Source organism: Arachis hypogaea, chromosome 7 (genome assembly GCF_003086295.3).
Source record: "Arachis hypogaea cultivar Tifrunner chromosome 7, arahy.Tifrunner.gnm2.J5K5, whole genome shotgun sequence".
NCBI classification, from domain to species: Eukaryota; Viridiplantae; Streptophyta; class Magnoliopsida; order Fabales; family Fabaceae; genus Arachis; species Arachis hypogaea.
The window spans coordinates 78371039-78386334 of record NC_092042.1 but is presented as its reverse complement, the minus strand read 5'-3'; the positions used below and the strand labels follow the sequence as shown (position 1 = coordinate 78386334).

At 32.7% G+C, this 15296-nt stretch overlaps 1 long non-coding RNA gene across 1 annotated transcript; it reads left to right on the top strand.

The window, feature by feature from the left end:
* Window positions 1-1539: 1539 nt before the first annotated feature.
* LOC112703581 (uncharacterized) lies at window positions 1540-4376 on the top strand. Its single transcript, XR_003154649.3, has 3 exons — window positions 1540-1943; window positions 2045-3269; window positions 4030-4376. It is a non-coding gene; the product is annotated as an uncharacterized lncRNA (long non-coding RNA).
* Window positions 4377-15296: the final 10920 nt, after the last annotated feature.

The window sequence follows — 15296 nt, the reverse complement described above, 5'->3', positions numbered from 1 at the left end:
AGGCATTACCTCAAGTGCTTCAACCACATTCTTCTGACTCCCCTTGAATGCCAAACCCAACTCTTTCTTGACTGGAGTTATAACCAATTTCTGGCATCTTACATAAACCATATCAACTAATGGGTACCACAGATTTTAGTGTTGCATATCAAGTTTCAGTGACTATATATATATATATATATATATATATATATATATATATATATATATATATATATAAACACTATTAATGTTAAAACGTACCTCCACTTCCTTAGGCTCTAAAAATTTTTCATGAGCCACCAATGTAACCCCACTTTTATCCTGAAATATCAAATAAAATATTGCAATTAGAATGAAACAAAAACAAACTACAGGCGTGTAATAATATGCTAAAAGATTTATTTAGTGATTATGATACAACAGAGTGTAAAATGTAGTATACAATATGACCCGTTAAGTATAGCCACTTCTAAACTTACTGCCCTTCCAACTTTTTGCGATCATTAAAGCCCCATGTAAGTTGTTTCAAAGTTGAAAGTTTTGCTTTATTAATTAAATGCACAATAAGCACTAGACAGTCAAAAACGAAACTTCAATAGTAGAATAAGTGATAGATCAATCAGTTTATCGTGTAATGGTAAAACAATGGAGGAATGAATTTTTCAATGACAAAAATTTATTTTACTCAACAATATGCCAACGTTAACAAAAGCACATGAATTATAGTTATAGTATACACATCAAATTTCCTTAATCTTATAGTTAACATACACAATTTGAATTATACCAACCACCAAACTTACCATCCTATTAATCTATTATCTTTAATTTAATTAACTTTTGGGTCTAATTTTATTTTTATTGCCAAAAATGTAGTAATTTATCGTTAGAAAAAGACATTGGTAGTCTTCTCTAAAATATTTAGACAATGATACGTATATCTATTTTTAATTAAAATTAGTGAAAAAAAAAGAAAATATATGAATGGTGATAATTGCATTTTGATATAAACATATTTCATGTTTAAATCTTATTTGTGGGTAAAAAACTTTCTTTACCTTTCATGTGATGGTTTTGGTGGTTTGCTTTGCTTTTTCCACAAATCCCTCTTTTGCATATTGCTCAAGGTATTTATAGATTTATGAAGTAAATAGAAATTATCTGAAACACTTTGGTTCTTTGTGCTATGATTGTACAAGTGAGGATGTTTATATTTTTAAAGCTTTACCAACCTTTCTATTTGAGATTCTGATTTACATACAGATGGAATGGTAAATTCGGAAATACATGTTAATATTAATATATTATTATTAGGTTATGCATTTTTTCCAATATGTTATTAGTATGGTTTCATAAATGTTTTTTAAATGCTATTTTGTCCTTATGCAATTAATATTTTTAAAAAATTATATGTTTATATTAATGTTAGTTCTTCTTATTAGTTGTTGTTATAATTACATTAAGTATTTTACATATTGCATTCTCGTGCTTAACACAACTTTGAATCCAACACCTGTCTTTTTTTCTATAGAAATTATAATGTTATCCTACCTATCCATTGTTAATTACAAAACACCTTATAACACACACTTTTCCTACCACCGGTCCATGAGAAGAGCAAAGGAAGCCGCAATTTTTCTCCCAAATTCTGAGATCTCCTTCTATCCGTTGTGTTTAGCACATGTTAGAACATCAGCAATCTTAAAACGATGGGATTAACTAATGATACTTTGCTCTGATTGGTTGAGTCTGCTTAACCCCGGATTGCCAAATAATTTACTCCACTGTGAAATTCAAACACGGGTGGAGAATTGTGAAGCTGAAAGGGTTGAAGAATTGTTTTACCCAACATATTGAAGGAAGATGTTGCTGCAGCAATCCCAATTAATTTTTCCACCTAAATTTAATTCTAAAAGAAGGGGTTGGATATTTGATTGAGCGGTAACTTGCAGAATATTCTGGTAAGTTCAAATTTCAAATCTTACCCTACCAATTCCAAATTGTTCATCTCTCTCTCTCTCTCTCTCTCTCTCTCTCATATCCAATTTTGCTTCTCTCTCAGATTCAAATCTCAACTCGATCACTACATGTCGCCGACGATTCTCCCTCTTCTGCTGCTGTCGGAATGTTTCGGACCCCATCGATCCCTGTGACAACACCTCCACAGACGACACTACTAAAAATGCCCAAGCATCGTCATATAGGGTGGCCGCTACCGCTACCGGCGCGGGGAGGCTAAGGATCTTCATCGTATTTTACTCAATGTATGGGCACGTGGAAGGCCTAGTAAGGAGGCTGAACAAGAGTATGGACGGCATTGAGGGAGTGGAAGGTGTCCTCTATAGGGTGTCGGAGATTTCTTGGCAGAGATTCTGCAGCAGATGAAGACACCGCCCAAAGATGATGGAATACCTGTGATAACGATAGAGGAGCTGGCGGCGTTGAACAAGGTGTTGTTTGGGTTTCTGAAGAGCTACAGGAGCATGGGGGCATAGATAAAGGCTTTCTCTGACTCCACTGATCAGCTGTATGAAAATACTTTTGTTTGCAAGAAAAAAGTAACAGTAAGTGAGTAAGTGGGAAAAAATAATTTGCAAATGATGATGTTGTTGCAACAATTGATGAACTCAAAGAACTTGGAAAGCCACAATATGGATATATTTTCTTTGATTGCATATTTTTTTATTAGTAGTTGAAATCAAGATGATGAAATTGTTTGATTGTGTATAACCTTTTCTATGTATTAAGTGTATATGTCAATTCAAAATTTTTCTTTAATTTTTTTTTCTGCTGCTGGGAATTATGTTTGATTGTTTATAACCTTTTCTTCAATTTCAATATTTTTATTTGCTAGGTTTATTTGATTTTGTAATTTTGAAATGTGTCTTACACAGTAATGCTAAAGTTTGTATCTCTCATGGACGAGATTAATTAATTTCTTTGCGATCAAACTCACAGCAAACAGGAGGACATTATGATATTTGGTATAAGTTGTAACTACAAAACTGCAAGTCTATTTATGAGGGTGATTAATGACCATCTTTATAGTCTCATTTTTTAGGATAGAGAACCATATAATTCTTTGATGGGGGTTCACTAGCTAGGAAAATGAGAAAACACAAACCAGGGTGCTTAGAGATTACAATCAGTCTTCTTAGGTGTTCAAATATGTTCCTATGAATGCCAATTTTCAGAAATTATGAAGTTAAAATCTTTGTACCAGTTTGAAGAGAACTCATATTGAGAAGCAGTGAAATAGCAACCGTTGGTGCCATCTTCAATTTCGGGTAAGCCATTCCTCTATGTTCCTTTTTTTTCTCCTATTTATCATTATCTCCATTGAAAGTTGTTCACTTTTGTTTATAATATTATTATTTTAATGCAAATTTTAAATATCTTAATTTAAGATTTCATATTTTTCATTATTGCATATTTGTGCAGTGGAAAAAAGCCTGATTATCTTGCAGTGTAGAAAAATCCTCCATCTTTAGCTTTGTGTCCAACAACTAAGAAATGCATATCAATATTTGAGAATGTCATTAATATCATCCATGATGCTCCTCTTCGTAAAGTTCCCTTCTTTTTGTTTATGTTAATCAAACCATTGGTTTTCTGGTATTTAATAATAGGAATACTAAAAAATTTCAAATCAGAGATACTTTAAGAAGGTAAAAGCAATAGAGTTGATCAAAAGATAGAAAATATTTGTGATTTATATTACAACCTTTCTTTCACTCATGTTATTATTGGGGACCATAGATGCATAACGCATATTATATATATTGTAATCAGAGTCTGCTGTCAATTTGTTTGCTGGGAACATATTTGCAAATCTAATACTAAAAACAAGTTTTGCTGGCCTGTGATGTGTTTTGCTCAAACTATAACTGAGTTTCTCATTATTATCTCAAATTGATTGGGTTGTTGACATCCATGTTGCAATTGGGGATCTAGATATATTTTTCTTTGAGCAATGTTAGTGAATGCCCTTACAAAAAGTGTGTTGATTTATCTCACATTTCTTTTTATAATTTTTCCTAAAAGCAGCAACTTGCATCGGATTTTCTTTCAAGCTGTGTTGCTGTCTGTTGGAAGAGTTAGTTCAAGCTATGTGTATCTTTACTGTACTTCAAGATGTTATTTTACCATTATAAATTGGTTTACCCATGAGTCTTCAGTAAACAAAGTTCAAAACTGCAAGAATGCACATTTATGTCAGAAGAGGCGGTCAAATTATCAGGTTGGTGTAGCAAAGATACGTGTACTGGGAGAGAAACTAGGAATACAAATTCAGGTAGGAATACAACAATTTTTTCATAAATCTTGGATTATGAATTTATGAAACATAAATGATATGATGGAGTCTAAAACAGAGTACATCATTTTCTGTCAGATACGTTGACTATGTGGCTAATTTACAAGCATGGAGGGTAAAGTTTTTGAAACATAAAATTAAAATTAAATATCAAAATACATAGACCACTCTGATTGCAAAAATATATGGACCACTAAGTTGAACATTAGTATGCCATTGTTGGAGATACCACCAAATTTTTATGAATATTTTGAGCATTTTTTTTCATTTGTTTTAGAATATGTTTTTTGTTTTTGAGATGATGCATGATGATAGGATACTATTTAGTATTTTTGAAGAAATAAATTTATATATAGAGAGAATATGATTTTATATGTGATTTTGCAAAGAAATTTTAAAGACTATAAGGCAAGGTATTAATTAGCCTTTTAATTATATATATCTAACACTGGGACTGATTTGTTTTTCTCCTTTTTTTCTATTCACTTTTCTTTGGATATCTGTTTGATTCTACACAGTGTGATATCAATGCAAGTTTATAGATGGATTAATTTGTAACAATCCATTCAAAATTCTCAAACAATAGGAAAAAGAAAAATAGTTAATATTCAAAATGATTCCTAAAGAGATCATGTATATGATAATGAATTTTTTCAAAAACTATAGTGTCTAAATTTATTTTATCAAATATGTTAATATTAATGTAAATTATGTTTGTCTTTTAATTAACTTTTTATTTATATAAGTATTTTTTATTAAATTGAAAGTTAAAATTTAAAAAATTCAATTAAATTACGTAAATTAGTTTTGTATAGCTATAAGGTTGGTGATATGCAATGATATGGCAACAGATCGGAGAATTTACATATATGAGGGGAAGAAAAAATATCTGTGATTTCTATCTTGGTCAAGGGGAAGAAAAAGTTGCTTGGTGCAATTTCCTACTATGTGGTTTAATAACAAGTTGTGCCCTATAATTCTGTATTTCAAAATTAAAAATAAAAGACAAAACTAATTGAATAGATTGCCAACGAAGTCCAAAGCTTCTTTGTGTCCTTTGTTGTGTTTGTACACGTATGTGATCGTGGTAATGTTTTGGTTTCATGTTTATAACTCAGAAGCTTCAATGACTAGCAATGTATTAACTTGCCTTCTCTCTCTAGAATTTTGTAGAATTTTTTCATTAGTATTTAATTAAGTACAGTCTTCTCCATGAGAAAGATTAGCTATGATTTTTTTCATTGGTATATTAAAATACTTACTTTTAAAAAAAACCCTATAACTAATGACCATGGTTCTCTTCCACCAATTAAATTATTAGATAAATTAAATATTTAGTTAAGCACAAAAAATTATAATGGAATTTTAGTGAGGTTATTGCAATTACAATTTTTTTAGAATCCCGGTAGGGAGCCAATAGAGTATTTATACAATGTGTACAATGGGCTATTTATTTGGCCCAATATGAGTTACAAAATGAACATCCAAAGTAAAATACTACTAATTTCTCAAACACAATACACCCATACTATCCAGAATAACCATCTGGGTATCAAGGACAATAAACATCTGATATCCTACTTATACCCTATTGTACACATTGTATAAATACTTCATTGGCTCCCTATACTTCCTCTTTTTTTATTAGATATTATCCCCGTTCTCGCAGAAGCATAATGAGTATGGTTGTTGCAATTGCTAGAGAGTTACAACAATTTCATGTATTGATGGTTGATGACAACCTCATGGAGAGGAAGCTTATTAACAGACTTTTCTTATCAAGGTACATTCTTTTATGGAGAGTTTTTAGATGGAAAAAGTATTTTTTGGTGTTTAAAGGACCAAGTCCTATAAAAAAAATTGTCAATAATTTTAAGGCTGATTTGTAAACATAGTTTTTTACTACAAATCTCCATAATGGAGCAGATAGCGGTTATTTTTGGAATTTCCGCCACTAATGTTAAATAACAAAAACAACAAATTAAAATAAGTGCAAAAAATTACTCCATTTTTTACTAGTTAAAAGTATAAAAGTAGCTAATTTAATAAAAAAAGAAAATTGGTCGTTCATATTTTTAAGAAAAAATAGTTTTAAAAATTAATTATCTCTTTAACGTATTTAATTTTTTATGTAGTTTAATTTTAGACATGCTTGATTTTTAAAAAATTGTTAAAAATATTTTTGGGTTATATATTTTAAATAAATATTAAAATATTTTTTTGGTAAGAGTATGGAACTATATAGCTCAAAAAGTTTTTTTTGAAAAAAACACTCAAAAAAATACTTAATTTTTGGTATATGATGGGGCCACATTCCCAAAGTAAAGAAAAAATCCTAGAGAGAAAAAAATTGGATGCCTCAGTAGTGCCTCTCTCAGAAAAATATTGCTTCCATATGTCTAGGCCCCGCATCTCAGTGGCGTTCAACATAGCGACGTGTCTAGCTTCTTCGACGTGCCTTGCTTCTTCCGACATCACCTAAATTGGGGCAAGGATGGTCGCCGTCAGCAGCAGTGTCTCATTTAATCCCGCCAACTGAAGCTGTTATCTTCACCTAATTCCTCCTTTGAATTATGCTCAATTCATTCCCCTAATTCTTTGCTAAAACAATCCATCAACTCGTCAAATACGCTTTACTCTTGTTCCGAACACATATAGCATAATAGAGTTGGAGATGATCTGCTGGAGCTACTCCTTACCCTCCTCTCCCAACTCCTTCCTGACTAGAAAAATGAGAAGCCTTGAACAGAGCATGAGTATGCTGACTCTATATAAGATAATGAAAGAATCTAATGTGCATATATGTCATGGAAAAAAAAACCTCCTTTCACGGGAAAGAAATAAATTCTTCGACCTTTTCCTCCTTGCTCTGGGTTGCATTGTTCTCTACATTAGTGTCAGTTGCATGTTTGACTTTTTCGGGTGACGAAGCGATATTGGAGGGTTCGGATAAATATAAATATTGATATATTTTAATCATTACAAAGTAATTTAGTACCCAAAGATTATATATTAATACATAGTTAAAAATTGAGTTCTGAATGTGTATAATATTTTTACTTAAAAAAGATTGTTCGAATTCATATTTTAAATTCAATCACATGAAAAATAATTTCATACAAATTTTTAGATACAGTAGACTTAATAGGAATTAACACTCTAAACTTTATATTAACACTAAATAAGAACAATGGTAAACTTCACACGAAATAACATTCTGAAAAGCATTTTAAGAACGAAATATCCTTAACTATTTGGGTAAAAATACTCAAACATAAACTCGTATTTTACGTTTAATTCAAATGATTATATGATACCCAGTTAGACGTGTGCGGGCATATGCCATACCAAACTTACTGTTTAAACTAGTGCTCTAAATTTAAACTAAAATGACTAATTTAAACTAGTGCTCTCAAACAAATTAATAATTGTTTCATTTGTGATGATAATTGTGAAATAGATTTTTGCATGATCAAATCATAAGTTGCTTTAATATTTGATTATATAAACAAAGTCTTATAACTTTTCACGTCGTCCTTTACTTCTACTTTATTTTTTTCTGGTACCAAATATAATATTATTTGAATACGTCACATGGTGCAATAATTTGTCTTCAAAGGAAAAGGCCATAATCCATTAAGCACTTCAGAATGAAATTTTGATGTCTTTTTCGTGGATAACAAAAAAACAGCCATGCTAGGATACAAAACTTAGAGATATGTGTGCCTTTCAACATAATGTTAATGTGTGAACACCCATAGAAATGTCAGGAAAAAATATAACCAGACATAAAGGATCAAACTATATTGCAGTCCGTTTTGCATAAGTTATACATGAGCCAATATTCTTATGGATGTAATATAAAGATAGGCATTACATCAACATAGAGTTCATCACATCGTTCTTAACTTACACACATAACTTACATAAACATAGTCACAATGACACCCATGCTTGATACTATAAATACCACCCTAAGTTAGCACAGACACCAGATATAAGTAATATAATCAAAAGGGTTTGGTCTTATCCACCGTCATTGCAAAAGGGTAATGTGTTGATATGGGTGCTCCTGCCATAGTAGAGGGACCACTCATTTCCACACTTTACCACCCAATTAAGATCAGCTACAGTTCTTGACTATATACATAGCATACCTTATTAATATATTTTACAAACCATTATAATCATTCGCAACATATGCACATATGAGAAGGCCATGTTGCATGCGTCCATGGCCATGGAATCTAGTCAAGAGCGCGCATGAAAGTGTGCCACAACTTCTCTGCCTCCTGATCCACAGCCCGCTTCCTCTGGTTCCAGTAAGACAAGATGATACTTGTTGCAGTTTTCATTCTCACATTTCTGCTCATCATGACACCAAGCCTCCTAGGGTCAAGTAACCCATCATTCAACAGCCTGTAAAGGCACCACACAGCGGAATTGTCCCTGGTTTAGAATTTTACAACTTGTTAGGCCCTCAATAGTAGACAAATTACTAGTTTGGCAATAATATCATTACATGTAATACTCAATCACTAAAGAAATTATTAAATCACCTATCTAGTAGGCTGAGCACTCCTTTGGGATAAGTAATGGGTCCCTAAGTTGTAGAATCCGGCGAGACCTCTCTGAAACTGCCAGCATTCTGCTCTTATTTGAAAATTTGTGATAAAGTTATCATCTACATAAAACACAGTCCCAAATTAGCTTGCTTAGCAAAGTAATTATACACCACATGAACATCACAAGGTCATTAGAAAATTATAGAAAAGGGCATGCCACTCACGATTTAACGTATTTAATTATCTCTTTAACGTATTTAATTTTTTATGTAGTTTAATTTTAGACATGCTTGATTTTTAAAAAATTGTTAAAAATATTTTTGGGCTATATATTTTAAATAAATATTAAAATATTTTTTTGGTAAGAGTATGGAACTATATATCTCATAAAATTTTTTTGGAAAAAATACTCAAAAAATATTTGATTTTTAGTAAACGATAGGGCCACAAGCCCAAAGTAAAGAAAAAACCCTAGAGAGGAAGAAGCTGGATGCCCCAGTAGTGTCTCTCTCAGAAAAATATTACTTCCATATGTCTAGGCCCCACATCTCGGTGGCGTTCAACATAGCGACATGTCTTGCTTCTTTCACGTGCCCTACTTCTTTTGGCATCACCAGAACTGTGGCAAGGATGGTCGCCATCAGCAGCAGTGTCTCATTTGATTCTATCAACTTTTGTTGTTATCTTCACCTAATTCCTCCTTCCAATTCTGCTCAATTCATTCGCTCAATTCTTTGCCAAAACAATCCATCAACTCGTGCAATATGATTTACTCTTGTCCTGGACACATATAGCAGAATAGGGTTGGGGATGATCTGTCGGCCCTACTCCTTATCGTCCTCACCCAACTCCTTCCTGACTAGAAAAATTAGAAGCCTCAAACTGAGCATGAGCATGCTATCTCTATATAAGAGAATGAAAGAATCTAGTGTGTATATATGTCATGGAAAAAAAGCCTCCCTTTCACGGAAAAGAAATAAACTCTTCGACTTCTCCCTCCTTGCTCTGGGTTGCGCTGTTTTCTGCATTAATGTTAGTTGTGTGTTTGACTTTTTCGGGTGGCGAAGCAATACTGGAGGGTTCGGATCAACATAAATATTGAAATATTTTATTCATTGCAAAGTAATTTAGTACCCACAAATTATATATTAATACATGGTTAAAAATTGAGTTCGGAATGTGTTTAATTTTTTTACTTCAAAAATATTGTTCGAATTCGTATTTTAAATTCAATCTCACGAAAAATAATTTCATACAAATTTTTAGATACAGTAAACATAATAGGAATTCACATTCTAAACTTTATATTAATACTAAGTAAGAACAATGGTAAACTTCACACCAAATAACATTTTAAAAAGCATTTCAAGAACGAAATATCCTTAACTATTTGGGAAAAAATACTCAAACATAAACTCGTATTTTACGTTTATATCAAATGATTAGATGATAACCAGTTAGACGTGTGGGGCGTATTCCATACCAACCTTACTGTTTAAACTAGTGCTCTAAATTTAAACTAAAATGACTAATTTAAACTAGTGCTCTCAAATAAATTAATAATTGTTTCATTTGTGATGATAATTGTGAAATAGATTTCTACATGATCAGATCATAAGATGCTTTAATATTAGATTATATAAACAAAGTCTTATAGCTTTTCACGCCGTCCTTTACTTTTACATTATTTTTTTCTTGGCACCAAATATATTATTTGAAAACATCACACGGTGCATAATTTGTCCTCAAAGAGGAAGGCCGTAATCCATTAAGCACTTCAGAATGAAATATCGATGCCTTCTTCGTGGATAACAAAAGAACAGCCATACTAGGATACAAAACTTGAAAACATGTGTACCTTTCAACATCATGTTAATGCATGAATACCCATAGAAATGCCAAGAAAAAAAGATAACCAGACATAAGGGATCAAACAAGATTGCAGTCCATTTTGCATAAGTTATACATGAGACAATATTATTATGGATGTAATATAAAGTTGGACATTATGTCAACATAGAGTTCATCACATCGTTCTTAACTTACACACATAGCTTACATAAACATAGTCACAATGACACCCATGCTTGATACTGTAAATACCACCCTAAGTTAACATAGACACCAGATATAAGTAATATAACCAAAAGGATTTGGTCTTATCCACCGTCATTACAAAAGGGTAATGTGTTCATATGGGTGCTCCTGTCATAGTGGAGGTACCACTCATTTCCACACTTTACCACCCAATTAAGATCCACTACAGTTCTTGGCTATAAACATAGCATACCTTATTGACATATTTTACAAACCATTATAATCATTCGCAACACATGCACATACGAGTAGGCCATGTTACATGCGTCCATGGCCATAGAGTCTAGTCATGAGCGTGCATGAGAGTGTGGTACAACTTCTCTGCCTCCTAATCCACAGCCCGCTTCTTCTGGTTCCACTAAGACAAGATGATACTTGTTGCAGTTTTCATTCTCACCTTTCCGCTCATTATGACACCAAGCCTCCTTGGGTTAAGTAACCCGTCATTCAGCAGCCAGTAAAGGCATCACACAGCGGAATTGTCTCTGATTTAGAATTTCACAACTTGTTAGACCCTCAATAATAAACAAGTTACTAGTTTGGCAATAATATTATTACATGTAATACTCAATCACTAAAAAAATCATTAAAGCACCCATTTAGTAGGCTGGGCACTCCTTTCGGATAATTAATGGGTCCGCAAGTTGTAGGATCCGGCGAGACCTTTCTGAAACTGCCAGCATTCTGCTCCTATTTAAAAATTTGTGATAAGATTATAATCTACATAAATCACAATTCCACAGTAGCTTGCTTAGCAAAGTAGTTATACAATACATGAAAATCACAAGGTCATTAGAAAACTATGGGAAAGGGTATGGCACTCACGATTTAATGTATTTAATTATCTATTTAACGTATTTAATTTTTTATGTAGTTTAATTTTTGACATGCTTAATGTTTAAAAAATTGTTAAAAATATTTTTATGCTATATATTTTAAATAAATATTAAAATATTTTTTTGGTAAGAATATGAAACTATATAGCTCATAAAGTGTTTTGGATAAAACACTCAAAAAAAATTCTTAATTTTTGGTATACAATGGGCCACGGGCCCAAAGTAAAGAAAAAAACCCTAGAGAAGAAGAAGATGGATGCCCCAGTAGTGTCTCTCTTAGAAAAATATTGCATTCATATGTCTAGGCCCCGCATCTCAGTGGCGTTCAACATAGCGACGTGTCTTGTTTCTTCGACGTTCCCTGCTTCTTCCGGCATCACTGAAACTATGGCAAGGATGGTCGCCGTCAACAGCAGTATCTCATTTAATCTCGTCAACTTGAGCTGTTATCTTCACTTAATTCCTTCTTCGAATTCTGCTCAATTCATTCTTCCAATTCTTTGCCAAAACAATCCATCAACTTGTGCTATACGCTTTACTCTTGTTCCGAACACATATAGCAGAATAGGATTGGGAATGATCTGCCGGCCATACACTTTACCCTCCGCACCCAACTCCTTCCTGACTAGAAAAATGAGAAGTCTTAAACAAAGCATGAGCTTGCTGACTCTATATAAGAGAATGAAAGAATCTAGTGTACATATATGTCATGAAAAAGAAATAAACTCTTCGACCTCTCACTCCTTGTTCTGGGTTGCGCTGTTCTCTGCATTAGTGTCAGTTATGTGTTTTACTTTCCCGGGTGGCGAAGCGATATTGGAGGGTTCGGATCAACATAAATATTGAGATATTTTATTCATTGCAAATTAATTTAGTACTCACATATTATATATTAATACATAGTGAAAAATTGAGCTCAGAATGTGTATAATATTTTTACTTCAAAAAGATTGTTCAAATTCGTATTTTAAATTCAATCTCACGAAAAATAATTTCATACAAATTTTTAGTTACAGTAGACTTAATAAGAAATAAAACTTTAGACTTTATATTAACACTAAATAAGAACAATGGTAAACTTCACACCAAATAACATTCTAAAAAGCATTTCAAAAAAAGAAATATCCTTAACTATTTGGGCAAAAATACTCAAACATGAACTCATATTTTACGTTTAATTCAAATGATTAGATGATACCCAGTTAGACGTGTGCTTGCGTATTCCATACCAAATTTACTGTTTAAATTAGTGCTCTAAATTTAAACTAAAATTACTAATTTAAACTAGTGCCCTCAAACAAATTAATAATTGTTCATTTGTGATGATAATTATGAAATAGATTTCTCATGATCAGATCATAAGATGCTTTAATATTTGATTATATAAACAAAGTCTTATAACTTTTCACGTCGTCCTTTACTTCTAATTTAATTTTTTTCTTGGCACCAAACATAATATTATTTGAATATGTCACACTGTGCGATAATTTGTCTTCAAAGGGGAAGGTTGTAATCCATTAAGTACTTCTAAATGAAATATCGATGCCTTCTTCGTGGATAACAAAAGAACAGCCATGCTAGGATACAAAACTTAGAAACATGTGTGCCTTTCAACATCATGTTAATGCGTGAACACCCATAAAAATGCCAGAAAAAATATTACCAGACATAAAGTATCAAACTAGATTGCAGTCCGTTTTGCATAAATTATACGTGAGACTATTTTTATGGATGTAATATAAAGATACGCATTACGTTAACATAGAGTTCACCACATCATTCTTAACTTACACACATAGTTTACATAAACATAGTCACAATGACACATGCTTGATAGTGTAAATACCACCCTAAGTTAGCATAGACACCAAATATAAGTAATTTAATCAAAAGAGTTTGGTCTTATCTAGCGTCATTGCAAAAGGGTAATGTGTTGATATGAGTGTTCCTTCCATAGTGGAGAGACCACAAATTTCAACACTTTACCACCCAATTAAGATCAGCTACAATTCTTGGCTATATACATAAAATACCTTAATAACATATTTTACAAATCATTATAATCATTCGCAACACATGCACATACAGAAGGTCATGTTGCATGCATCCATGTCCATGGAGTCTAGTCATGACCGCAAATGAGAGTGTGCCACAACTTCTCTGCCTCCTGATCCACAGCCCGCTTCTTCTGGTTCCAGTAAGACAAGATGATACTTGTTGCAGTTTTCATTCTCACCTTTTCGCTCATCATGACTTCAAGCCTTCTATGGTCAAGTAACCCATCATTCAGCAGCCAGTAAACGCCCCACACATTGGAATTGCCTGGGTTTAGAATTTTACAACTTGATAGACCCTCAATAGTAGACAAATTACTAGTTTGGCAATAATATCATTACATATAATACTAAATCACTAAAGAAATAATTAAAGCACCTATCTAGTAGGCTGGGCACTCCTTTGGGATAATTAATGGGTCTCCAAGTTGTAGGATCCGGTGAGACCTCTCTGAAACTGCCAGCATTCTTCTCTTATTTGAAAATTTGTGATAATGTTATCATATACATAAAACACAGTCCCACAGTAGCTTGCTTAGCAAAGTAATTATACACCACATGGAAATCTCAAGGTCATTAGAAAACTATGGGAAAAGGCAAGACACTCACGATTCAACGTATTTAATTATCTCTTTAACATATTTAATTTTTTATGTAATTTAATTTTAAACATACTTGATTTTTAAAAATTGTTAAAAACATTTTTGGGCTATATATTTTAAATAAATATTAAAATATTTTTTTGGTAAGAGTATGGAACTATATAGCTCATAAAGTTTTTTGGAAAAAACACTCAAAAACAATACTTGATTTTCGGTATATGATGGGCCACAGGCCCAAAGTAAAGAAAAAAATCCTAGAGAGGAAGAAGCTGGATGCCCCAGTAGTGTCTCTCTCAGAAAAATATTACTTCCATATGTCTAGACCCCGCATTTCGGTGGCGTTCAACATAGCGACGTGTCTTGCTTCTTCGACGTGCCCTACTTCTTCCGGCATCACCGGAACTATGGCAAGGATGGTCTCTGTCAGCAGCAGTGTCTCATTTAATCTTGCCATCTTTAGCTGTTATTTTCTTCTAATTCCTCCTTCGAATTCTGCTCAATTCATTCCCCCAATTCTTTGCCAAAGCAATCCATTAACTCGTGCAATACGCTTTACTCTTATTCCGGACACATATAGCATAATAGAGTTGGAATGATCTGCCCGGCCCTACTCCTTACCCTCTTCACCCAACTCCTTCCTAACTAAAAAAATGAGAAGCCTTGAACAGAGCATGAGCATGCTGACTCTATATAAGATAATGAAAGAATCTAGTGTGCATATATGTCATGGATAAAAAAAGCCTCCATTTCACGGGAAAGAAATAAATTCTTCGACCTCTCCCTCCTTACTCTGCGTTAGTGTTAGTTGTGTGTTTGATTTTTCCAGGTGACGAAGCGATATTGGA